The following is a 27,972-nucleotide window of genomic DNA, read 5'->3' as shown; positions in this document are numbered from 1 at the left end:
GCACACATCTATACATCTCTTATGCATCTCTTATGAGGTGCTCCATGGAGACTAGAGCACCTCACAACATTTTATGTTATTTAAAAGTATAAGAAATTTTTGGTTGTGCTAGTGTTCGGATTGAGGTGGCAATATAAGTTAGTCATCCAGGCGGTGCAAGAACTTTTGTCAAATTAATGTCTGCTGCTGAAGGCGCAGCCGAATATAACATTGTTAATTTTTATAGCGACTACTTTGGCTTTTTTAAGCTGCACGGACGGCGGCGTCTGTGTGAGATTTGAAAAAAATTCTTTTAATCTGTTGACACTTTTATTGTTCTTGTTGCATCAAGTATACGTCAGGGTTATACTAAAAAAAAGGTTGTGCGTTCCTAATGAAGTTTGGTTGCTGACGATGACTCAAATGTTAAGCCTGTATTTGTAAATACATACGATTGCTTCACAGATTTTGCTCTGCCATATATTTTTGTCAAAGGTGTAACCAACACCTATGAAGACATATTAATCGACTGTCTTTGAAAATTTACATCCGACAGGGCTTAAATTTGATTAAGTAATAGCTCCATTTTCATTCCACAACCTGATAGTTTCAAATAAAAAAAAATGTTGTCGAAGGGAAAAGTGTATCAGCCCCAAGATTGCATAGTTCTCTGAGAAATTGAAATTAGTTTTTTTGCATAAAACTTTTTAATAAATATTTTACGTCTGCACGCAGTCGAGAAAAAAAAGGTAGATCTCAATAAATTCAAATTTTTTATCACTCAAGTATACTTAAAAAGTATACTAAAAAAAACTATTTTCATCCCTCTGTGGTAAAAAAAATATGATATTTTAGGTTCAAAAAATAAATTTTTTGGTTACATCTTGAAAAGTGAGAAAAAAATCTGGATTTTAATCATTTACTACTTAAAAAAAATTACCTCTGTTAAAACTTAAAATTTCTGTTCTCGATTTCTACTAGTCACTTGAAAAACGATTGTTGGATGCTCCAAGTATATGGAATATAATTTATTGCAAAATTTACTTCCCCTTAATTTTGAAGATATTTTCAATATTATACGATGTACACTAGATGCACTAAATATTCTTTTAAAATATAGCCACGACTATTTTATACTTTAAATTTTTGTGGATAAAGACAAAACGACAATCTGTACAGTCAAACGCCCAAAAAGCCAATGCACTCACATTATATAAAAGAATTTTTATATAGTTTGAGTTATTGGTGTTGGTGTTTAAGGAAGAAAAAAATTGTAATACGTACAGATTGAATGAGATAGGGTTTGATGCTCAGTGTATACAACGATAAATAAATTTTGTCTCCTTTTTCTGTTGCAGGTAAGGGCCATTCAAATTTTCCTTATGTACGCACTGCGCCTGCAATCACGTCAGGTATTTATATACGTACAATGAGTTAGTACTATTTCAAACGGGTGACGAATGAACTTGTTCACGCACCGTTTGACGTTACAAAATTTGCTTATATCTCGTATTGCTCGATCAATCCATCTTGAGATTGAAATTAAGAAAAAAAAAGGTCAATTACATTACTCAAAGTTCCAACGGATGATAATACACATTAGTTGGGACGAAAATAGGTTCTCCCGGAGATAATGAATGTACGTAATTACATAGGCATCGCCGGAAAGCTAAACAATAAACGCGAAGCATCTTTGTAGTCGGGAAGAGCGAGCGAAATGCCCGTTGTTCGAACGATCCGAGCATGTATGCCGTAGGACGAAGAGGTCCAGAGCTCATTTGCGTGGGACGAGGGATTTCCCTTTCATGGGGAGAGAGAAAGAGCCACCTTCTAATTACTCCGGACGCATCGTTAAATGGTTTATTTTTGTCTCCTAATTAGTCATTCATTCATAATGAGGAGACTCTCGATGCCAAGCAAATTTCAATAATTACAGACTGCGCGGTGCATGGGTTTGTGGAAATTTTTTTCCTCCCTCCCTTTCCTGCTTCTCCATGCCTAAAAATGAACATTAATTATTGTACAACGATGCGTCTAATAATAAAATCTGTGTGCGCATAAAAGGGCAGGAGGAAGCCGTGGATTTCGAAACATTTTTCTAGAAGAGAAAACCGAGCGCCTCGGAAAACTCTCGCACTGTAGGTGTGTAGGAGGCGCCAGTGATGCACTGCTCGATGATTCGAAAGTGCGAGAAAACCAAATTGTTTCGCGCCACGGGGGTTCCAAAGTATATAATGATGGAGGAGGACGAGGTCCTTTTCGGTGAGCCGTTTTTCTCTTGTTCGCGCTGCAGTTAATAGGAATCGGAATCATTAGTGTTTCGCTTCGGTTCGTTTCGAGAGATGGGGTGTGGGAAGCGTCGAGCCTTTGGTGATTTTAGTTTCGAATCTAAGGCCAAAGCTTTTGTTCTATTACAATCTCAATTTCGTCCGAGTATATTTTTCTGAATTGGTATGGGCTACAATGATTTTTGAGATTTTACAATTATCATGCACTTGTATTGTTTTTCTTTTTTGCCATTTTTTTTATTTTAACCTCATATACTTTGCCTGTTATATTTATATAAAAATAATTTAATCAGCGTTAATTAATTCTGTGTACATATATTTAACGTACAGTATATTGAACTAATCAGTTACCTATTTGCAGCACCTTCAAAATCATAAATGTTTAAATATAGTAATTTTTTAAACATTGTAAATACAAATTTTCAAACAAAATTGCCTAAAAGTATGATTAAAAGATATAATCCTTACAGATAAAGCGAAATCTGGTTAAGACAGATTACGTAATTTCTTTGCTGGGGGTTTTTCAAAAATAAATTCCTTTAAATTGTATTAATATTTGCGATAAAATAATTTCGAGTTGAGAAAATAATTTAGAGATATACTAATTAATATTTTTTGTTTTGTTACGAGAAACAATCACACAATCGATTGCGTTTGATTGAAGTTAGAATAATAGATTATATTTGTAATATTGTCCTTACTGTTAACTACAATTAAAATACCAAGTTAACTCTTAACTTTTGTGGAACTCTTCAATAAAAGATTATTTGGTTTTTCTGTCAAAAAAAGTCATATTTTTGAAAATAAGAACAAAAATCTCCCCGGCGGGGAATCGAACCCCGGTCCTCCGCGCGACAGGCGGAGATACTAACCACTATACTACCGAGGATATGTCGTTGAAGGACATTAAACATATTTTGGTGGTTCTCCACATCATAGTACTCTTTAAATCTCTTTTCATATTTTTATAAGTTATAAGTTACAATGGTTTTCATGAAGTATGTCCCAATCCAAAAAATTTGAGTTACCATTACAAAGACAAAAAGACTGCATGTTAGACTGCCGCAAAGAACTTGAAATGTTTCTTTAATCAGTAAAGTTATGGTGTTTACAACTTAAAAAAAAATATGATTGTTTAGGATGAAACAATTTATATTTTATCATTATTTTTTATTATCCTACCACGAAAAATTGGGTGTTACCTGATTGTTTCATTTGATTCAAGACAGTGTAAAATAAACTTATATGTAAAGTACGATTGTATTTTCAATTTTATGACATCCCTGAAATATTACGCATACAGTTTTGTAGCAAAAAAAGTTTTGAGTTTATTCTTTATTAACTTCTACTACTCCCATTTTTAAGTTACCTTTAATAATCAATAAACCATATACATATATATAGATAACTAGTGGCATTATCAATATTATACATGATAGTGCGGTAAGTTCGCAAAATGAAAAAGTGAGAACGTAAACATGTAAACAAATAAAGTAGTCACAATAATTTAACTCTCGGAAAGTTTAACTAGTTAAAAATAAAGTTAAAACTCTGCAAACAAGTTTCTAAACGCATTGATCACTTTATTTATTATTAAGTGTAAAATCGGATATTAGGGTGGATCAAAATTTTTCAAGCTGAAAAAAGTATAATTTTTTGTTGTTCATAACATTTCATGAACTTAATTATCCATACAAAAAGCCCTAAAATGTCTCCCACTGTATAAGTTGGAATCAATGAAAGGAAATTACTGCTTTAAGAGCCAGAGCGAGAGAGAGCGGCGCGTGCCTGCTCTGCGTGTGACGTTCAAAGGTCCAAATGAGAGGTATCGAGTATCAAGGCCGGGCGAGTCCTTTTTTTAAAAGCGCAATATCTGCGCCAATCGATCTCGAGCTAATCAAGGGCAGCAACGAAAGAGAAAGATGGAAAAACGTGCACACGCGAGCGTTGATACGAAACTACGAGGGAGCCCGTGCATGTGTAATACACTTACAGGCCCTAGAGACCCTTTCTCGATTGAAAAAACATTCACACACACGTGCGTTATCGGTCAGCTGGTCTCCCCATTCTCTCTCTCTTTTTTTTTTTTTTTTTTTTTTAGCCATCTTTGTTCGAAGCGGCTGACATTGCAGCTCCGTTCCCCACTCCCGTTGTACACACGTACGCCGAATCGCACAGTGAGTGAGATTTTTTTTTTCTCTCTCTTCCATGCCAAGTTTTGTATTTCTACTCTACGCTTTTTTCTCATCCGACGAATTTAATATTTATACCGAATGACTGATGAGCGCAATAAGGAGCAGGCCCGGGAAGTTTTGTGTCATTGATCGATGCCGATGCGTCGGACGGCTCGTGTACACGCGTATGAACGCACATGGAGGAAAACTGTCGGACGAAGAGAAGAAAAAAAAAAAATAATAATAAAAAGTAAAGCGCTTTCATTAGGATTTTGGGGTGGGGCAAAGGATGCGAGGGGAATGCTGTTTTTTTTTTTTTTTTTTTTTTAACGATTTAAGTACGACAGGCCGATGAGAAATTGAGAAGAATTTGCAATCGTCATCACGTCGAGTTTGTACATTTCTGTTGATCCTAATGACACGGCGTTGCGCACCCTCCTCAAAGTCTCTTCTCCCCATTTTTTTTTTTTTTTTTATTTGCTTTGTTGGACTCCTTATTTTATTTTTTCACTATCACTTGTAGATCTTTAAAGTTGAAATTTTGATAACGTAAAAAAAAAAAAAAAATAAAAGAAACGGATTTAGGAAATGTATTTTTAAAATACACTTCTACAGTTGATTTCGTGTCAATTATAGAGGTTCTACGGGTCTCTGTCAAACGCGGCGTCAGTAAGGGATGAAATTTCAATATGGATCGGCATTGCCGATTTAAACTATAATGAAATGAGTTTTAAAAAATTTTGGGTCGCTCTAATTTTTATTCAGACTTAGAACTTAGGCAATAGTCCTTCGTGATTAAAAATAAAGAAAAAATCTTCGCGTAAAAACAATTAAAAGCTTAAGTCTCAAAAAATGTTATTCAGGGACTTTTTTTCATAATTTTTGTTCATAAAAGATAAAGAATGCAAGTCTTCTCAAGATCTTCAATACAATGTTTCAACAACGATTCACGGCTTTTCAAAAATTATTTGAAAGACAGAATTGATAATTTTTTTTTTTCTATATTTAATTGATTTAACCTTGAAAATTCCACGATAATTAGTACATGTACGCGGTGTTCTGCTCGTGTACATGAAGTCTTACAAATATATGGTGAAGGACTTTCTCTATCCATCATTTTTTGCACGTCTTGAAAATTCTCTAAAACCACCGCACTTGGTTAGTTATTTTTCAATATAAATTCGATGAAAAAAATTTTCCAACAAACCTAAATTAGCCTCAATCGGTCGAAAACAGCAACAACCCATCATTATTCGAAAACAGCGGGCATCAAGCCGGTCCCTCGTTACTGCTCGTCAATAAAGGAAATCGCGCGCAATGACATAATATATTCCCGTGAGGCCCAACAGCCTGCAATCACCACAATCCCACCATATTAACAAGCATCCGCCATTTCGGTGAGAAAGTGCATTCGCCCGTAATCTTGGCAATCGCGTCGCGTCGTTTCGATGAGAACTTTCCGTTGGCGGACAAAAGCGTCGCACCCATGAACAGAACAAAGCTAGAACCAACAACCAAGTACATAGCATAGAAAGAAAGAGAGAGAGAGAAAAGAGGGCGGGATTCGCAGCCCCCACCCCCCGAGGCTTTGGAAACTCCGCCCCGCAACCCTTTGCCACCCGATTTTTGTTCCCAACCCCCCTCCCTACCCCTTTGGGTCCTCTAGTCTACTTGCATCCTCTGTACACCTCTTAATTCCATCATAGCCCTCCCCTCCGTCCGTTTGACGAGTCATCCGCGAGAGCTCGCAAAAGAAAGAAAGAATGGGACTCGTTGTTTCCGTGTGCGGTGTGCGTTGCAGCGATTACTCGATGTGTCGCCACAATGATCGCTGTAAAGGGTCTCGGGGGTTGCGTTGTCGCGCGCAAACGAAGGGCCTTCTCCTCCTCGCCCTCTGCTCTGTCGGTTCTTTTCTCCTCAACTTGTCTCCTCTCGAGGACCCTCCGAGTTTGTATATCTCGAGCAGCCTGTACTTCATAAGAGCGGGTACACTCTCCTTGTGATAAAAGAGAATCAGAGGCTCTCTTTTCCCCCGTGACGCTGTGCGATCGAGGGATGCTCCGTAGCGTATACTTTGGTCTTTAATTTTTTTTTTCTCCGCTCGTAAGGGAGCTTTTGTTTTTGCACGCCGCACCAGCTGCTGATTTGATTTAACCAGGTGGGGTTTGTTGAGCGTTGAATCGGAAACCACATGTTTTTCAAGGATATAGATGATAGGTTTACGGGGAGCCAAGTGCCGAAGCTTGCAGTCGCTCAGGTCTTTTGTTACATACAAGTTCGCCCGTGTGTCTGTAGAGTTTTTTTTTCTTCTTCTACGTGTCGTTGGATCTTTTTCACGTCCGACGTTTCAATTTAAATGATGTGTCTTTATGTTTAAATTTTGAATAATGTGTGATAAAAAATAATTAAAATAAAATGCGTAGTTTGATAAAATTAATTATGATTCGAAAATTAATTTTTTTTTTTTTAGCTTCATTGTGAAAGACAATTCCAAATGCATATGCTATTTATCGCTTACAACTTTTGTGTTGGTATTAAAATAATGATACGATGCATAAAGATATTCATTAACAATATAGCAATGTTAGGGTAAGTGTTTAAGTAACTTATGTTACAAAGTTTCGCTCCTTTAATATTTTTTATTGTTCTACATGTTATTCCCGCTAGGGGAAGAGGGGGTATGTTGTAACAATTTTTGTACGAAAAAAAACAAGATCAAAATTTTCAATAAGTACATCACACAATACATTTGTTAAAAAAAAAAAAAAAAAAAAAAAAAACGTTAGTACAACTTGCCCCGTCATGGAGGCTAGTTGTGGGGCAAGTTGTAACAATCGAATTAAAGATAATTTGGATGGAAATTAAAGATTTATTAGGTATTATTTGATAAACTTATAGCATTAAAGGACTTAATATGCTATTAATAACTAAATTCAGTCTTCTTCAGAGTAACAATTAGTACATACTTATATAGGTATGACTCAACATCACCCATAACATATTTTACATACACCCACGTCTTACATGAAATTCGTTCTACCCAGTCTTTACGAGGCTAGCTATAGGCTATGATCGTCGAGCAATAAAACAATGGGCTCTCCTTGGGTTGGCTTGGCATGCTGTATTAAATGATCTAAAAATTTAATCAACTCTTTGTCAGTCACCCAACCTAACGAATTTCCAGCTCTAATGCCGAACAAAAAATTCTGAGTATCTCACTCTGGGGTAAATAAACATTGGGGGAATGAATATATCAAATGCATTGATAGCACAACAAAGTGTAACAAAAGTCCCTCTTTCAGCTGAGGTGACAGGTGACAGCTCCAGAGATGAGTAGTCTACTCATCTCTGACAGCTTCTACTTGTTTTTGTCCACACGCAGCTACTATCTTCTTTGGTTTTTGCGCAGTTGTCAAACCAGCCTCATCCACGTTCCATATACGAGAAGCGGTGAATTTATATTTCTGAAGAAGCCCTCGATATTGACCAAAGAAAGCATTTACGTCTGTTCTGTTAAAAGATGTTGTTCGACTTAATGACGTTGCTTCTGGTGTTATCAGAGATAACTAAGGATGTATACTCATAAAACTTTGAAACTAATCATGACCAGCCATATTATTTGTATGCCAAAACTTGGGGATATTTTTTTCTTTTCTTTGCATACCGCATTGGTAAGCTAATTTTATTACATCAAGAGGAAGCAGCCCAAAGTATCTTTCAGCACACTTGAGAATGTAGGTCGACATTTTACTCTCTTCTTCAGAATTAATAAATAGCTTAGACTGAAGATATCCAACTTTATGAGATTTGTAATGTCCTTTTTTCTTGATATACCTGGCTAGCGGTACATAGCAAATATTAAAATCTTGGCTTGCTTGCTTAACACTGCAACTAGTCTTTGACACTTTGATTGCAGCCAACTGGTACACCTCGTCTCCTTGACTTGCCCTGTCAGTCTTTTTTTTTTACAATTTCTCATCCTAGAACAAAAACATCGTATGAAATCATAAACAATAGATGCAAGTGTTGTGGCGGCAAAACTGGTGTTAGTTGTAGCATGTTACAATTTGCCCCAAAATATTGTTACAACATGCTCCAGTGCATGATTTTCTATATTAAGTGTAAAATTTCCTAAATAGTGTTATTTGACGCATATGATGGAATATTAAAATCAAATATATTTTGAAGCTATGTAAGTAAGTTTTATTTTGTAAATTGATAAGACACAGTCGTGAAATGCAAAATTTATCGAAGTAAAAATTTTACGTTACCTTACCAAAATAAAGCACGTGCACACGTCTGCTCACTGCTTTGGCTTGCAGAATACTGATTATGACTAGGTTGTTCAACGATAAACAGAAATAAGACTAATACAAAAAAATTCAATAAGAAGTCTATATATTTAGCAAAAACAGCGTGTTACTTCTTACCCCTTTTACAACAAGCCCCTAGCTCCTCTATTATTCTATACAACAAATGTTGGATAAACAAAAATTAAAGATATTTTAATTTTTGATGACTAATAATTTCTCGTAATAATGAGGTTTTCATGTATATTCATCTTATTAAATGCCATTTTTTTTGTGCTTCAAATTTTTCTCACATACAAACAATACAAAAACATACCTTTGCCCAAATTTGAGCAGATCTCAAAGAAAAATGATTTGTCGGAAAATGTCCGTAAGTTATAGAGAATTGTAGAAAAAAGGTACTTTAGTAGTTTTTCCTTGATTTAACATTAAATACAGTATTAAAAACTTGTAAGATTTTTCATATGTAGCTCATTTATAATATGTGCATTTGTAGTTAATGTGCAAGAAATCATACAAAACGCAGATTATTTTTATTTTATTGATGTACTTATAACGTATGATAGCTTACCAACAGGATTAATTCGTTCGTTGTGTGTTGCGATGTCTTATTCCTTATCTTTCGTTGATAAAATACAGATTACCAGTTAAAAATATTGTTATTATGGATAACAATAAACATTTTAACTGCCATTAGTTATGACTGCTTTATTTGTTTTTTACTGCGTAAAAAAATTCGGTTGTTAATTTTTTTAGTTTACTTTTTTGAGGCAGTAATTTTATGAAAGTCAATTGAAGTAGCGATCAACAATATTTTTTGCCATCAAATTAGAGAATGGTATAGGTAAAATCGAAATAAATAAACAGGTTTTTCAGTGAAAGCTTTGAGAATTATGTCAACTTTATCTGTACTATAAAAAAATACCCATACATTAGCTTTAAACTTTTTGCATTTCGTCTAAATTTCTTAGTTTTCTTGGTTCACTTTGGAAAAGTAAAAGTGTATGTATAACATATTGTGATCTTCGATTCAAATAAATTTCGCAAGGGTTTGGCGGTATAAATTACTGCCCATTCGCTGACGCTTAGATTCTCCTCGTGCACTTTCTGTAGTCCCTCGTGAGGTTCTACGACCTCGTAAATCCAGCCTGGCACCTGCTGCACTGGAAGTACAACAACTCGTCGTGGGTGCGCACGTGAGCGGCAAGGTTGTGGGGTCGACTGAAAATTCGTGAGCAGACGGGATATTAGTGGACTTACTCGCGGCCGTGGTTGAGCTTGTGCCTTGCGAGGTGGCTTATTTTCCGAAAGGCCAGTGGACACGCGGGGCACTGGTAGGGCTTTTCGTTTGTGTGGATGCGCATATGCGATGTGAGACTGCTCCGTTGCGCGTAAGATTGGAAACATATCGTGCACCGGTAGGGCCTCTCGCCCGTGTGGGTGCGCGAGTGGACCCTTAGGTATTTGGAGGTGGAGAAGTTTTTCTCGCACACCGTGCACCGGTAGGGCCTCTCGCCCGTGTGGGTGCGCGAGTGGATACTTAGGTATTTGGAGGTGGAGAAGTTTTTCTCGCACACCGTGCACTGGTATGGCCTCTCGCCTGTGTGGGTGCGCGAGTGGACCCTTAGTTTATCGGAGGTGGTGAAGTCTTCCTCACACACCGTGCACCGGTAGGGCCTTTCGCCCCCATGGGTGCGCGAGTGAACCCTTAGTTTATAGGAGGTGGTGAAGTCTTTCTCACACACCGTGCACTGGTAGGGCCTCTCGCCCGTGTGGGTGTGCGAGTGGACCCTTAGGTTATCGGAAGTGGTAAAGCATTTCTCGCACACCGTGCACTTGTAGGGCTTCTCGCCCATGTGGGTGCGCAAGTGGACTCTTAGGTTTTGGGAAGTGGTGAAGCCTTTCTCGCATACCGTGCACCGGTAGGGCCTCTCGCCCGTGTGGGTGCGCGAGTGGACTCTTAGTTTTTGGGAAGTGGTGAAGTCTTGCTCGCATACCGTGCACCGGTAGGGCCTCTCGCCCGTGTGGGTGCGCGAGTGGACTCTTAGTTTTTGGGAAGTGGTGAAGTCTTGCTCGCATACCGTGCACCGGTAGGGCCTCTCGCCCATGTGGGTGCGCGAGTGGACTCTAAGGTTTTGGAAAGTGGTGAAGTCTTCCTCACACACCGTGCACCGGTAGGGCCTCTCGTCCGTGTGGGTGCGCGAGTGGACCCTTAGGTAGTTGGAGGTGGAGAAGTTTTTCTCGCACACCGTGCACTGGTAGGTCCTCTCGCCCGTATGGGTGCGCGAGTGGACCCTTAGTTTATCGGAGGTGGTGAAGTATTTCTCACACACCGTGCACCGGTAGGGCCTCTCGCCCGTATGGGTGCGCGAGTGGACCCTTAGGTTTTGGGAGGTGGTGAAGTCTTTTTCGCACACCGTGCACCGGTAGGGCCTCTCGCCCGTGTGGATGCGCGAGTGGACCCTTAGGTATTCGAAGGTGGTGAAGTTTTTCTCGCACACCGTGCACTGGTATGGCCTCTCGCCTGTGTGGGTGCGCGAGTGGACCCTTAGGTAGTTGGAGGTGGAGAAGTTTTTCTCGCACACCGTGCACTGGTAGGTCCTCTCGCCCGTATGGGTGCGCGAGTGGACCCTTAGTTTATCGGAGGTGGTGAAGTATTTCTCACACACCGTGCACCGGTAGGGCCTCTCGCCCGTATGGGTGCGCGAGTGGACCCTTAGGTTTTGGGAGGTGGTGAAGTCTTTTTCGCACACTGTGCACCGGTAGGGCCTCTCGCCCGTGTGGGTGCGCGAATGGACTCTTAGGTTTTGGGAAGTGGTGAAGTCTTTCTTACACACCGTGCACCGGTAGGGCCTCTCGTCCATGTGGGTGCGTGAGTGGACTCTTAGGTTTTGGGAAGTGGTGAAGTCTTGCTCGCATACCGTGCACCGGTAGGGCCTCTCGCCCGTGTGGGTGCGCGAGTGGACCCTGAGGTATTTGGAGGTGGAGAAGTTTTTCTCGCACACCGTGCACCGGTAGGGCCTCTCGCCCGTGTGGATGCGCGAGTGGACCCTTAGGTATTCGAAGGTGGTGAAGTTTTTCTCGCACACCGTGCACTGGTATGGCCTCTCGCCTGTGTGGGTGCGCGAGTGGACCCTTAGGTTATCGGAGGTGGTGAAGTTTTTCTCGCACACCGTGCACTGGTATGGCCTCTCGCCCGTGTGGGTGCGCGAGTGGACCCTTAGGTCATTGGAAGTGGTAAAGCCTTTCTCGCATACCGTGCACCGGTGGGGCCTCTCCCCCGTGTGGGTGCGCATGTGCCTCTTCAGCTTGCTGGGCGACTCGTAGTTCTGCTGGCACACAAAGCAGTGGTGACATTGCTTTTTTGTGACTTTACTGCATAGCTGCTCGTTACAGTCGTTGTCCAGCTTTTGTGGACAATGATGGTCATATACGCATAAAATCAGCTGCTTCTCCATTTTTCTCCTTGTTTCGTTGACTGTACTAGAAAAACACATTTCTCTTATGGTTCATGTTTTTATCATTTCGAGAACATTTTATTAGTTAACACATTGTTTATTTCATACATTAGACGATGAAAATATTTTTATATCATTCTTTTACTACGCCTTCGGTAAAAAATGGTAGTCTTCGTCGGATAAGTGTCATCGTCTTTGCAGCTATTTTGCGGTCCGAGCGACGTAAAGAAGCCACGGTGTGATGACGCTTAAGGTAAAAGTACCAGTACTCGAACACTTTTTCCATAAAGTCTTTGTTTTCTTATTTTTTATCGAATTTCTGAATTGCATAACAACTAAACAGTCATTGCACCAGTAAGTTTATATTTTTTCCTATCAAAAGAAAACAAAAAAGTTTTTTCTAGGTTGCGTATACAATTAATAACAGAACTTTAATGTTTCTTTATCAATGACCTAGTAGATGAACAGCGTGTTCAGGTATTGGTACCGATACGAATTTTTGACCGAGTACTCGAACATCCCATGTTAATTAAATGGGAGAGAGGTTATGTTAGCTGCCTTCTACTGATTTCTATTTTTATCATGTATTGGAAATAACCAAATCGAAAAATTTCTTTCTAATTTCATTGGTAACATATTATGAAAACTATAACGACTGGCTTGACATACTATTATTATTTATTAATAGTGACTTCAATCCTTTTTATGTGTTCGAGTACTGGGCATAAGTAAAACCCAGTGGTACCAGTACCGGAATAGTCTCACGAGCCACCATACAAGTTGCACGAACAAATAATTTTTTTCTCGTTGAGTATAAAGACTCACTAAAATATAAATTTTGTTTTACCTAAAGAACGATCAAAGGATATCAGAAACATTTTTTTTTATCCACTTAAATTGAAAATACTTTATTCAAGCTGTTCAATCTACTGGTACAATTTTAGGAAGTGTTCACGTACTGGTACTTTTACCTTATGTGGCGAAGCCTCTTTTTCCTACCGAGGGCACACCATCCTCTCGAAAATGCTCGAGGTAGGAAAATACATGTTTGTTACGTATGTGTTTGGCCCGTGCCCACTGATTGCCATGGAGAACATGTAGTGCGTACCGTCAAAAGCGAAATCTACTATACTCAACTTTAAATAGTGCTTTGATTTTTTAACGCAATCCAATTTAGAAAGATAGATGAAAATAATCACACATGAACAGATTTTTCAAGTATTTGTCTATTGGGTCATTTTTTTCTTGCAATCTAGTTAACAATTTGTTGGGATGTACCAAATGATAGAATAAAAGTGCAACATTTTTTAGTTCAGTAAAATTAAAATGGCTAATTTGCAAGTTTCAAGAGGTAAGGTTACCGCATGGCTTTGTTAAAAAGTATTTTCTTCCTACTTCGGTCGAAACTTCGACTTCCCTCTCTGTGTCCATGCGTCGAGAGTTTTTGTTCCTTTCTTAGATATTTCTTCCCTCCCTGTCAGCGCGCCATCTGTAGAAAAAGAGAGGTAGCACTACTCTAATCAATGCTGAGCTGTCGTGTCGCCTTGTGTTTTGTGTTGTGAAAAAGAGACAAAAGGAATATTGTTTTGGATACATTGCCTACCGCGACACGCTTTCTTCTCTCTTAATTGTTGACAGTAATTAAAAGAATTAAATAAAAGCCAATAATAATTGTTCTCTTTCTCATTATTTGTTAAGTTCTGAGCGTCAAGGCCTCGTGGTAAGTTTTTTTCTTTTCACGCGAAAGTGATAACCTTTTTCTACGATAACCTTATTTTAATAAAGATTCTCATATTACTTTTGAAAATTGTACCATTGATGGAAACATTAATAATTATTATTGTAACTGTGAGAATACTCATGTTTAAAATTTTTTTAACACTTTTAAGATATATGTAAAAGAAATGTACTATTAAGATATAAATACAGTACTGTAAATTGAGTCAATTCAATTGAATGGAGAAAAATTTCCAAATAAATCAATATAAATTAATGATATGTAACATGTAAAATAGCACAAAATAAAATTATTTTATTTATTTGATCATGTATTTTTTTTGCTCAGGGTTTTTGTGCATTCGCTAACTCGTAAATGTTAGCGAATGCAAAAACCCTTCGCTTTCAGTTCGATGTGAACAACTAATATGTGATCGTAATATTGACGCATTGTGTATTATATCCGTATAGTCGTCATCTCAGCTGTTGACCTGCTCTGGCAGCGATAGTGCTGCCAACCTTACTGAACTTACTCTACAGCCGACGAAATCCTGCATGCTTTGCATAAATTTAGCTAAGTAGGAATGATTCGGATACGAAGTTTCGACCAAGTAGTAAGAAAAATAGTATACATTACTCGTGACGAAAGTCTATCATCCTTCCCGGTGGATTGCCCCCCTCGGCTTCGCCTCGGGGGGCAATTACTCCGCCGGGAGGAAAGATCGACTTTCGTCCCTAGTAATGTAATGTACTATTTTGCCAATATCAAGTTTTTACTTTTAAAATTGATAAAAATTAATAAAAAACTATCTTATTGCATCCAATTCGAGCCCCGAGTATACAATACACCAGTGAATGTGCGATAAGTTGCAATGAAATATTATACGATAAAATAATCGATGATATTTCGTGGTGTAACATACCACGTCATTATCAAACGTTGTAATGTTCTAAAAAAAAGAAGCTAATGTTCTAAAAATTTCCATACACTAATCGACTAGATTTTTTTTCAATATGAAATACTTTTTTTAGGTACAAAAATTGAAAGCTTAATCTCACCTGCCACCTCTCGAATAAAATTTTGCCTTCGTGGGACTCCTTTCCTCCCCTTCTTCCGAGAAAATTCAGACTTGGAACGATTTCCGCAATCCAGCGAAATTCATCATCAGGTGTTGTTCAAATCGAGGAAAACCACGGCCCAATGGAGCTGTTCAGCGATTCGAAGTGAAACCGAGAGTTGAGCTTCGATGTGTATCGGCCAACGGTCACGCCAAGACAGAGCGAGAACGGTATCACGAACTTCCAGCCGCTCAAGAGAAAATTTTCCTCCCACTCCTCTTCTCTAAATTTTTTTTTTTTTTTTTTTTTTTTTTCAAATGTTAGAGGTGCGACGTACTCGTTCAAAGTGAGCTTTTCTACCGTGTATTTTACGAACCGTTTTCTTGTTTTTCAAGCAAAGCCTCAACGATAAATTATTTATATAAAAAAAAAAAAATCACAACTGTCGTACATTTTTACAACTTGGATCGTTCTGTGGACTGTTTAGTATAAGTACGATTTTCTTGAAATACTTCAGAACGATTAATGTGACAAAAGAATAAAATGATTTAGTTGTACGAACTGTGTATGGTAATTGTGTGTTTAACTGCTCGAAAACACGTAGACATGACTTTAGGATACCTACTCTGAATTGAAAACGATGAAAGACACGGCCGTTTTAAAATTGCGGTTATTTGACTCGATAAAACCATCTAAGTATTTTTGATCACTTGGAATTAGTAAGGGAACCAATTTTGAAAAAATGAAATAAAATGATATTTCATGCTGATAAGACGATAACTAAATAGTCATTTACTATTAGTCAACTAGATTATTAGTAGTGTTGAAACAAAAAAAAAACAAAAAAAAAATATCACCACAGCAATGATATCAAAAAATTTTTTTTAATTACATTTTGTTGGAGTTACCAAAATTATTATAAAAATCATCAGACACGCGGATGATATCTAGGGGAGTCCGGGGTTAGATGGGCCATGGGATACTGTGGGTTTCAATATTTGTATGCTGCTTCAAAAAGTAGTCAAAAATTACGTTCAGCATAATGGAATTACAAACAAAATGAGTACCAAGCTATTTCTTATTCAAGCAAATGATAATTCTTCGTATCACCCAATAGCCCAATAACCCTTTTCACGAAGTCTTTAGTACAGTGGGGTTCGATAAGAGACCCATGCATAACTTTATTTTAGGACAATTGGAGTGCAAAATTTTCAGAAATAATTTTTTTAAGTTTAGATGTAATTATTAAAAGATTTTTATTTCAGAATTTTTAAAGCTCGTTTTCTATTGTACATAAATTATTGAAAGTGTTAAATTTAAAGTGTGCCTCGCCTCCATGGGTAATACAAAAATTACGCAGTTTTATGATATTTCCTGTGCTTTCCATACAGCATTATGTCTTTATTACGTGATACTGGAACGACCAATGGCAAGGCGTTTTCGAAGGAGACGAGGCACACTTCAAATTTAGCACTTTGAATAATTTGTTTACGATAGAAAACGAGCTCTAAACATTATGAAAAAAGTAATCTTTCAATAATTGTGTCCCAACTATTAAAATTATTTCTGAAAATTGTGCAAGACCCCAATTAAGAGTTGAAACGCGTTTCTTCTTTTTCTTAATAACTTACACTTTTTAATTTTGTAATAAAAACGTTTTTTATTGGAACGTTAATTTGTTCTACTAAAAGCAGAAATATTAAAAAATCATTTTAAACCATAGTGAATTTTCGAATTTTCTAGCCCATTTTACCCTATAGTTTCCTCCATTTGATATTGTATTTTTTTGTCTCCCAATTTACTAGATTTCCAAAATTTCTCCAGTTACAAACTAATGAAAGTTAAAAAAAAAAAGTCCTTCTAACTCTTTCAAATTTTGAGATTCGAGCACATATATATACTTTTTTAATCCAACCTAGACGTATACTTTTCCTTTTCCAACGAGCGAATATTCATTTGAAATCGTATGTAGTCCTTTCATCGACTCAATTAAAGTGTAGCTGGTCTATATACCAACATTGTTATGGAGGCTCGGAACAAGAGAGGCCTCCATTGAAACGAACGATTTCTCAACGGAATACCTTTACCTCCTCAGAGCCACACCACGACCGACCGCGTTTCCTTCTTTAAACGGCCAAAGACTCGTCCTTTGCCATTCATTTGTCAATTCCGCCTCTCATTAAACCTTTCAAGTACAAGAAGCTCTTTCTCTCGCTGGGCTTAATTAAAATATCCCCGAGGATCCTTTTTCGCGACTCACCGAGCCCCCCTCCTCTCATCTGGGCAAAAATCTCTCCTGATTCCTTTTGTTTTTTTTTCTTCTCCCTCTCCCCGGCCAGCTGCAGCCTGGCACTCGCGCCTCTTGTACACGTTTCTTTGATCTGCAATTAGTCCCCGGACAAAATAAACCAGCAGTGGTCTTCGCGAGACGAGGGAGTCCTTATCGAGGTAAGTGAGTGCGCCGTCCTCGTCGCCCAGCGCTTTCTTTTGATGGTATATACGTATAAGGTATACTTCTCGAGATCCTTCGAGGACTCTCAAGGTGTTTGTTGGCAGCTACGGCGCTTACTCGGACCTCCTCTAACCGGGGGAGTGTTGTGATCATTGTTCGGCTCCTTCTTGTGCATGCTCGATCGAGTATCGTCTTGCATCTCTTAGGAGTGTAAGTACAGGTACTGAGGACTGTCGATGTCGAGGCATCAGACGTATATTTATACTTTTCTGTACTACGAGCGTATGTATAGTCGTTCAAAGACAATTTCACGACGAATCAGTGCTCGTAAAACTCCTTCGAACTAGGATGTCTTCTGTCCCCAAGGAATAATTGAATAGTTAGTTTTTATTGTCTTTTCACGTGTGCTTGAAATTAAGTCCTTATTGTAGGTTCAAATGAGACTGTTAGATTTGATTAAAAAAAGAAAAAAAAAAAAAACGAGAGAGTATATTAATTTGAACTGATTACATTGAGCCAGTATACGTATCAATTGTTTATTCATTGCAAGATAGTATATTCCTGCTCTTGAGGGAATGAGAAATTAAACCAGTGATCTTTAATAGCCCACAAAAGACGCGACTGTAAATAACACAGTCCGCTGCATATAACTATGAAAAATTCAGAGATCGGTATAGAGAAAGTAATTACACACTTGAACGTTTGTTTGAAAAAATAAATTAGACCCTACTCCCCTTATCTCTGAGTTGTGTTGTTTCCATAACGAGGTAATGGAGGAAAAAAAACAAAACAACAACCGTAAAACAGTACAATGCCCGCACCAACAGCTGCTGAGGAGCATATTGATTAAACGTTTTTTTCAAATAGTATATATATACACCGCGAGTAATGCCCCGTAATTTCATTATTACGCATATATATATATACGGATGAGTCGTTGTAGTTGCAAATAACACGATGCGATGAAAATGGAAATCCGCGATTGAATTAGAAAAGTGCGCGCACTTACGCGCGAGGCACCTCTGTCTGAGCGTTTTAATGCTCAAGCGGTTCGTGCACGAGCGAGCCTGTAACCGAGTGTGTGCGGGGCGGTACAATGGAAAAGTTGCACCTCATATGTATACACACATGCATGTATACGCGCTCAGCATCAATTAACCAGGAATTCAATGTTACGATATGTAATCCCACGTGTGTGTGCGTGTGTGTGTGGGTTTTATGCCGAACAAGGCCACGCATCGCGGGAAAGTGGCCCTCGATGATGTTTTAATGACAGCACGCGCGTCTTACTCACGCGTGTACTCGTATACACTTATTGAATGGCTTTTTTTTTTCCTTTTCTGCCACCAATGATAAATACTCTTGTACATGTTTTTGCGTTGGATTCGTTCGAAACTGTCAGAACTGATGATTTAAAAATTTTCCAACGGACACAGCTCTTTTACGGCTGTAAATTATGTTGGATAAACCGAGGAAGGGATAAATGTTACGTGAAGCAATTCCACTCGTGTTACCGTCACGGTTTCGCGCGTATTCCTGCCTCGGATAGCGTGCACTGTACAGCCTAGCACGTACCTACCAGGTGTACATAATGTATTTAAGCAACCCCAACAATTGTTTTGCCTACGTAGCGGACACCACTTGAGATTACTGAATTAAATGCAGGTTAATCTGTTTGGACATCTCTTTGAAAAAAATCCATTTTTATTGATGTTAAATTCAAAAATTGACGTGTTTTTTTTTTTTTTTTTTTGTACTTTACACTTTTTCCCAGTCTGTTGCAGCGGAAAGTCATAAAAACGTTATGTTACTGAGCTGCAGTAAAAACATTTGACATAGATGATGATGATGATGATGATGTAGCTCACTACAGCGAAAAAGACATACACATATAAAAGCTGAAATTTATATCTCAAATATCAACGTCCCTATGGCTATTTTTTGGTCTTAATGCCATTTATTTGCTGTACTCACAAAAATGGATTTGGTCAGAGATGTTCAACTGGATGTAATTTTGTCAGCACTTTTCCAAGTCTCTAAATTAAATTAAATCGTTCTTTAACTGGACGATCAAATATATTTATGCGTTAAAGAACCAATGGCTGATTTGTTGCATCTGCGTTAGAAATTTTTACTCAAGTGGCCCTTATCATCTCGTGGTCGAGCAATTGAAAATTGTGGTTTAAGAAATATCTCACAAAAGCACTTAAATGCAAGCCTCCATGAACACTTTGGGTCCATCTTACGAAAAAAAAAAAAAAAAAGCATACTAATACACTCTGTTAATCGTATGATCATTCATAAGGGTATGTATACACCTATTAGCCGAATGATGTAATTACTCGAAAGGGTGACCATTACACGAGCTATTATCGGAGCTAAGCACGCGAGCATTACGTAACATCCGAAAGGTACGTGATGTATATATAAAACACCGAAAGGTGGCGGGTGCTGCAGGGCGAAGGAAAAAACAGTCGAGCTCGGGCAAACAGTGCAGGTGTAATAAACAAGCGCGCGCGCCAATTACACTTTTATACAAAGAGATTCTAAGCGTAACGAATAAAAGGATTGCATCGCCGCACTCTCTTTTTATACCGTCTTGTCTGTATATGTATGCAGAGTAAGTATAGCGGAGGGAAGAAGAAGAAGCAGCCCAGTTGGGACGCAACCATTAATTATCGTAGCAGTAAAACAGCCGTGCACATATGTATAGGGAACTGCTCTGCTCTGCATATGAGCACGTGTGTACGCGCGAGTGTGCGCTCGGTCTGTTTCCTCGTCTTCCTCATCACTTGGGAGCATCGCAAAAACAGGTGCGAGATAGTGGCGACGAAAATTCCTGAATTTTATTATTTCTCGCTAAATGGTATTTTACCGGGCCTCGGTCGGGTCGTTAAGTCCGCCATGCAGATCAGCCGTTCCACCGGTATACATACGCAAACTATGTCCTTAACTTGCTGGTTAAACTTTTTTGGTTTTTTTTTTTTTCCTTTGCAATGCCTTTTATTTCCATGCGCCTTTTTCTTTGGGTTCTATTTTTGTTTGGACCAACAGTTTTTATGTTTTATGTCATGGTGTCTCTTTATCAGAGATGGGAGATGGGTTGCCTTTATGAGAGTTTTTTTCGAATACTTTGGAATTTCCGCTTTTGCAACAAAAAAAAAAAAAAAAAAAAAAAACCAATCAATCAATCAACCATAGAAACAATAAGCATTTATGAGGGAGGAACTCATTAAAAATATCATCATCAAGTAAATTATACAGTCAAAGAAATAAACTGTCCCAACGTAGGTCAAGGTGTCCCTCGCGGAAAGTGAGAAAAGTTAAGCTGAATAGAGCATAATATACGAGTCCTCATCATCAAGCAAAGAATACGCTTATCGCAAGTGATTCCATGGCATACTAGTACAGGAGTAGAAGGAAGAAGACACGTTACATGTTGCATACGTATATATCTAAGGCTCTAGAGGTCATTAGTATTTTTCTCTATTTTTAACTCCCTCGCGCTCCTGTTCTATTATACATATACATACATGTATACGTATAACACACTTGTATACGTCACCGGATAGGAGCCGCGGCTCATTTGCACGGAGTGCTCGCGAGTGTACCTATATATATATGAACGACGCGAGCCCGGGTTATCTAATGCATTTTTCCTTAAGGTGGCTCCTCACTAAATCAAAACACTGGAGTATTAAATGATATTTTAAAGAATGATTCTTGAAGGTGCAAGGAGTCTTTTCCCAAAATTTTAGACCTCGTCACCACCAAAATTGTTGAAAAAAACTAACTGGAAAATAGACTCTATAACATAGCCTCTTATGGAGGGTCGTCAAATTGGTGGCGCAGGTTGTATGATATCTCAGCAAAGATACTGTAGTTCTTAATAGAAAACTATGTAGCAGATAGAAGAAATCAGAATCTTTCCAACGACATTCAGGTACTTGGACATTACCATGGATTTTATAGGATATTTTGTGAAAATAGTAGATAACTGTGCAAGTCCTGGAACAGATGAAAAGTGTGGGGCGTCTGCTACACCGAAGAGCAGTAGACCGCGTAGTTTGAATTGGTCAGAAAGTTGTACGTAAAATGAATAGGAGTTGTGGGGAATCATAATTATAATAAAAATAAATGAGACGCTGAACTAAGAAAATAATTTAATGCGGGGCTGACTTATGTACTTTTTTGACTAATAGATAAAATTAATAGAATATATCACGATAAAGTTAGGACACGGTTGTATTTACTCGTCACTAATAAATAACTTGTAGATTTTTTCTAAAGTTTTTTTGTCTTTGGTCACCCGTGGCTTATTATTAGGTACTTATCGTCAGCTTATTATTATTTACATACAAGGGTTATGTTGTCAGATTTGTATATATACGTCTGCTCGAGTCACTGTATTGTACGATGTAGGTCAACGGTGTAGATGTGACTAAACTTTTTTTAAAGGGACTATAGGTACCTATCCATTTTTAGTCAAGAACCTCCACAGCCAATGAAAAGCTGTGTTGCAGTATGCTTACTCTTCTTGTGGGATTTATAGTGAGGAGCCACCTTAATGGCGCTCGTCGTATACATGTACACAAATATATACATGGATACTCTATAATATACAAGAAGTATATACACATCTCTGGAATTCCCGTTGCCGATTCTCTCACACGCGAAAGAAAAAAGCCACGATCACGTGTACTTGTTTATGTATAGTGCAATATGCAGCAACGGTGGCAATGCTCTCTTTTTTAATTTGAATTTCTTCGTTCGTTCTCGCGCGCGTGCTCTTATACACGAGCCGCTCGCCCGTAATTAACTCAAATGTACATTTGCCGCGCATGTGTGTGTCACTGTTAATGCGCGTTGCGAACCCCATGTATTTAAATACAGGCATACCTATGGGTGCCCACTTTTATAATTTTTCCCCATCAAGCTGATGAATGATTTTCTCTCTACTTATACCACTTGCCGCTTTTTTCCCTCCACACATTCGCGTGGTGTATAGCTGCCGTACCCGTATACGTTACGCACATCGCTTTCCTCCTCGTAAACCTGTTTAAACCGCGCTCGTTTTAACATTTTGTTGTACTACTCTCCTTGCGCTCGGTCAGTGCTGATTTACATTTTTTTTCCTTCCAAAGTTCAATTTGCTACATTGTATTCCTCGTACAAAAATAGGTCCGCAGTCGAAGGATGAACAATATGCGCGCGCATCCACGTGCCGCACCGGTACCGTGCGTATTTTTAGCGGTGCCATAATCAATATTCCATTTTTACGAGGCAACGGTATAACGCTTTTATATTCGTCTTCTTGTTGTTTTAAAGAAAAAAAGGCAATCCTCGGTTAAACCAACAGTACAAAAAGAAAGGACACGCTGCTTTCCGGTCCGTTTCTTCTCCCTCCCTTTCGGCAAACAAAACCAGCAAAAACATCAAACATCGCCTTGTGCGCGTTTTCAATGCACAGGTATATATACATCAATACATGTTATAAATGGATGCGGAATGCGGACGCCGGGCGTTCTTGTTTCCGCGATATGATTATATACAAATGATGCAACTTCTCTCGTTCGATCGAAAAGTCGAGCATGCTCTACGTATAGGCTGTACGTTGATCGACAAAAAAAAAGAAAAGAGAGACAAGGAGTACACCGGAACGGCGGGACAAACAAAACGAGAAAAAAGAGTGACACGCGACGAAAGGCTGCGGACCGTGGACGCGAATAAATCCCCCGTGATCGTACAAAAAGCAAAGTGTTATAATTATATACACGGCCCCCCCGAAGGCACGTGGAGCCAATAGAGCGCTAAAGTTATGGCCAGCGTGACTAATCCGACGGCAAAAAGTAAGCCAACACCGCTCTCGCGAGGGAAGGAGTGTGTACAAAAACAAGACCGAGCCTTAATATGAATCAGCCACATGTATATAGGGACGTCGCGAGGGAGTTGGAAGGAGAAAAGTGACGTGGTTTGGGATAGGGAAGAAAAGGAGAGATCGTGATACTGCGACTCGTGGCACTTTGGGCGCTTGAGAGTCGGAGCGGAGGACGGAGGATCGTGAGACGATACGGGCGCCAGCCGGATGTGTGCCCGTGCATCCTCGCATTTGAAATTTCAGCAAAAAAAAAAAAAAAAAAAAAAGAAAAAAGAAAAAAAATCACCCCAGCCGTGACCGATCGAGTATCGATTCACGTGTACGTACAATCAGTCCCCAACAGCTCACGCGTGTTACTCGCGACACACAACGACCCCATCGAAGCGTATATAGGTACTTACCGGGGCGCGCTTTGAGCTTCGCCGCCCGGCAGATAATCGCGCCGCGGGTGTCGTGGGGACGATGGGGAAGAAAACAAAATAGGTGGCCGATTTCTCGCCCCCGATCGGCGCGCGACGGGTGGTCCGTGTATATATATACTTTCCAGCGGCGAAAGAGAGAGGAGAGGCAGCACCACCGGTGTTACGTATAGAATTGTGCACAATATATATATATATATATATATATATATATATATATACACACATAGGCATACGCGCGTGCATTGCCGTCGTCGTTGTTGTTACACGCGAGCGCCGTGTAAGGGATCCGCGATGCGTGAAAGCGGGCCGCCGCTCGATAAGCCCCGAGGAATGACGAGGATGCCCCACGCTCGGTTTCTACATCATCTACGGGGTGTAATACACTTTTTTGTCTCCCTCCCTCCCTCTCTCTCATCTCGCGTTTTTGTTCACCTCACATCTGTATTGTTATACCGCGAGCATCGTTTGCAATCAGCATCGGTGGGCGTACAAAAACAATCATTGGTACATTGTTAAAATGGCGGTGTGCCCAACGCACCATCCGCGACTATGTGTGCACTAGGTATATACAAGTTCTTCTATTTCGTATATATGCATACTTTCGTTACCCATCTCGTACATTCCCTTCCATTATATACATAAGTATACGTGCGCTCCAAAATCGCTCACGCCCTGATTGTCGCGCTAAATGGCGGGCTGGATTTCACGCATCCCCGGATACATACCTGTACTACTTGTAAATCACGCGAGATAGATGGGGGAAAAAGGTACTTGTAGTGTGTGTGTATGGGATACGCAGTGGGGGCTGGTTGGCCCGCGGAAACGTTGAGGAGGAGAGAGACAGTGAGAGGCCGATGCACGCCGGGGGTCGTATACTCCTCGTCGTTGCTTCCGTTCGTATATACTCTTTGTATGTACAATGGCTCCTGGGCCCGCTAATTTACATGTATTTGTGTTGTACCCATATGTATAATGTATTCGAATAGACCAGACCGGAGGCTGCTGTTGGGTTTTTTTTTTTTTTTTTTTTTTTTTTTTGGTGGGGAGAATATTTAAGACCAATGGGTGTGCATTTCGCGTTGTTGTTTCGGTTTGCTATGGAAACGACGATTATAATAGTAGTAGGAATAATACAAGTCGCGCCCAGAGGCTCTTTCGCTCCATGGGACGACCATTGTCAGTATGGCGCTCGCCGATTGCTCGATTTCTGACGGGGCCTTCGGACAATGGTGTGTTTTTCTATGATTTTGAGCGTGGCAATTATTTTCACCTTCTTTTTTTTTTTTTTACTTTTGAAGGATTGTATTTATGTTTAATCGTTAAGACCGAAAAATTTCGTGAATTTATACATTTACTATAATTGTCGACAGTTTTGATCCAAACGATCCTATATATTCGCTTCGTGCGAACATTTTGAAAGAACGCCACCTGTGTATCTTATCTAACCAATGTATCTTTAACAACTAAAATAAGTTTTTTCAGTCCGAAGGGCCATGTGAATTGCAAAAATGCTTTGTGTATAATCTTATGAATAATAAAAAAAAGTAAATTTCTAGTATGAAATTATACAATGTATGGATGAGCATAATAAACGTTACTTTTTAACGTGCTGATTTAAAAGTACTTCACGAAATAAATTGATATTCGAGAAAAATACAACCATGAAAGGAGAAAAAATGTTTTTTTTTTATCAAGGTACTATTAAATAGGTATTTTTCGGCTTGAAAGTATACTCGACACCCAAAAAAATTACGTCAGTTGTATATACATTACTGTTGAAACAAACGCTTGTAATAGATCATTATCCATAAGAGGCTATATGTACTTTTGTTGATCGACATATTTTCCCCTGAAGGTGGCACTAAAATTCAAAAGTCTGATCACCACCTCTGATTGAGACACTCATCTTTTGTCGTCCGATGTGTTGTACGGGAGCTCTGTTTAGGGCGAAAAAGTGCAAAAAGTTCATCCAACCACCAACTTTTGCACTGCCTCAACTGACGAACGAACGTGGTTTCCCCTGCACACGTACTCGCACTCGTACATATAAACACAACCTGCACTAAACGCAGCTGCAATATACTGAAGGCCGAGGAGGGAGAAAAATCAGCGTAACGGAACGGTGAATCCCGCCGTGATCTCGTCGTCGCTCGTTACGTCATTATTTATTGCTCCGATCTGGCGATGCGTCCGATGTATACTTGTCGGGTGATGCGTATATAGGGAATCGTAGATACAATCCCACGCCGGGGCGACAAGTGCGCTCGCATTTATAAACGCAGGCCGTAATGGATGCTCCGATGATAAACCGGAAGTTCTAGCGCGTGAGTTTTATTTAACGCTGGTGTATACATATAGAGGGGGAGGGAGAGGTGCCGTTGGCGCGTAAATGATACAGATTTCTAACGCGCTGGGCTCGGTGTTTATCGAATGTGGCATTGGTATGTGGCGTAACGATTTTCGGAGCAGAGAAGTACAGAAGATTACATGGTTGGTAATCAACTCGAGTGCGGTTCCGTTTGTTTGTGGAAAGCCCTTCGCTTCCGTGTGTCGAGCCGGAGTAGTTGATCGGGATATCTGATCATGAGCCGAAGAGCTTACGAAAGTGATGTTCATTCTTACATGCTTGCAACCAATTGAGTGCGTTATTTACAGAGGCATATGTACTGAGTGCAGTGGTGTTCGGGTTGTTAAAATTACTATTTTTTAACAAAATGCATTCAATAAAGAAGTGTTTTAGGAAAAAAAAATCATATCCATGACACGTGCACCAATTGTTTAACCAGTTCTACTGTTGAATTTGTGATGGAATTATTAAACTTATAATTTGGATAGTCAAACGAAACATTATTAAAGTTCAATAAGTTGGATGAAATAGTTTACGGAGCATCAATTGGGTTCTTGAAATGTTTATCAACACTACTTATTCATTCATTTTTATTTTTTTTTTTTAAGATATATATTTCAACTACACGCTTTGAACGTGTGTTCATTTACTTCATTAGATTTATAGTGTAAACGTGAAACCTATTTTGTAAGATTTTGAAATCAAAGTACCTAATGTTAGACAAGGAAATTGGCATGAGTTTTAGAAAAGGTAGTAATACAAATAAGAGTCTCTGTTTTGATACCTAAACAGCACCTCTATTGTTTGTAATATAATATTTTGTATGAGTAATCATTACGATATAAGTACACTTTGATAAATTATAACAAATGTGGCACGTAATGAGCGTAAATATAGCTTACCAGCCAAGATGAAGGTTTAACCTGAACACAGAAAGATAATGATATATAGAGCGAGACACCAAGGCTGCAAGAAGAAAAAACACATCGGACGTACAAGTTGCGCATTCCGAGACTTCACTCGCAGGTTGCACTCATAAAAGTGTAAATATAGGCATCGGAAAACCATGTAATAACACAACAACGCGAAAACATATATAGCAGATTCAACTCCTCGGGCATAATTGTTTGTTATAGCTGCAAATTGCGCGAGAGGGAAAATTGATATTTAACATATACTCAAGGTGAAGCTCATTATTTTTAATGATATAAATTTTAAGTGAAAACAATACCTTATACTCACTTATTGTAATTTCACGAGGCTTGAAAAATCATATCATCACCGTAAGCTTGTCTCTGATTGTTTCGCTGGTTAACATACCTGGGATCGATTAAAACCTCGAGCTGTGGAGATATATCTGGCAAGATTCGAGACCCACTAAACCTACAATCAGACAATCGGATGAACAATTTTTTTTTTTTTTTTTCCAAAGCAACAACCCAAAAAGATGGAAAAGAAACAACCGTGTGTGTGTGTATCTATAAGTCTGCAGCAGCGGCTCGCGAGAGAGAGAGAGGTCCGTCCGTCTCACGCGAAAATTTGCATATTCCCTCCTTTTCTGCCATTCCCCCCGTACCGCGCTCCTATACTCTCTTCCCCCCCCCCTTGGAAATGGCTGCAAAACGTTTTTTTCCCCGAGGCGCCAAAGCGAAGACAGACACAGAGAGGCAGATAATCGCATTTACGACGCTCTGCTCCTCTCCTTTTTTCTCTTTCCCTCCGCGCCGACGAGATTTCGTGTGATTTTACACGCCGAGTATTACGTCCCTCCCTCCTCCGGCTCCCATCTGTCGTCCTCCCATTTTAAACGTACGTATAGGGAACGAGCCGCGCGGCTCTCGGGATGAAAATGGAAATGCAATAAGAAAGTTGGGTAATGACAGTTGTTC

General features: G+C 39.2%; 1 protein-coding gene and 1 non-coding gene across 3 annotated transcripts in view; one reads left to right on the top strand and one right to left on the bottom strand.

The window, feature by feature from the left end:
* Nucleotides 1-27,972, top strand: part of dac (dachshund family transcription factor) — a 392,393-nt gene that overhangs the window by 33,620 nt on the left and 330,801 nt on the right. The window lies entirely within an intron of this gene.
* TRNAD-GUC (transfer RNA aspartic acid (anticodon GUC)) lies at nt 3,085-3,156 on the bottom strand. The gene has a single exon. It is a non-coding gene; the product is annotated as a tRNA-Asp (tRNA).

Source organism: Copidosoma floridanum, unplaced genomic scaffold, assembly GCF_036245765.1.
Source record: "Copidosoma floridanum isolate Cflo_tuat_1 unplaced genomic scaffold, Cflo_Japanese_pri ptg000001l, whole genome shotgun sequence".
Classification (NCBI taxonomy): domain Eukaryota; kingdom Metazoa; phylum Arthropoda; class Insecta; order Hymenoptera; family Encyrtidae; genus Copidosoma; species Copidosoma floridanum.
Note: the sequence above shows the minus strand (reverse complement) of the source record. Positions and strands in the feature narration are given on the sequence as shown.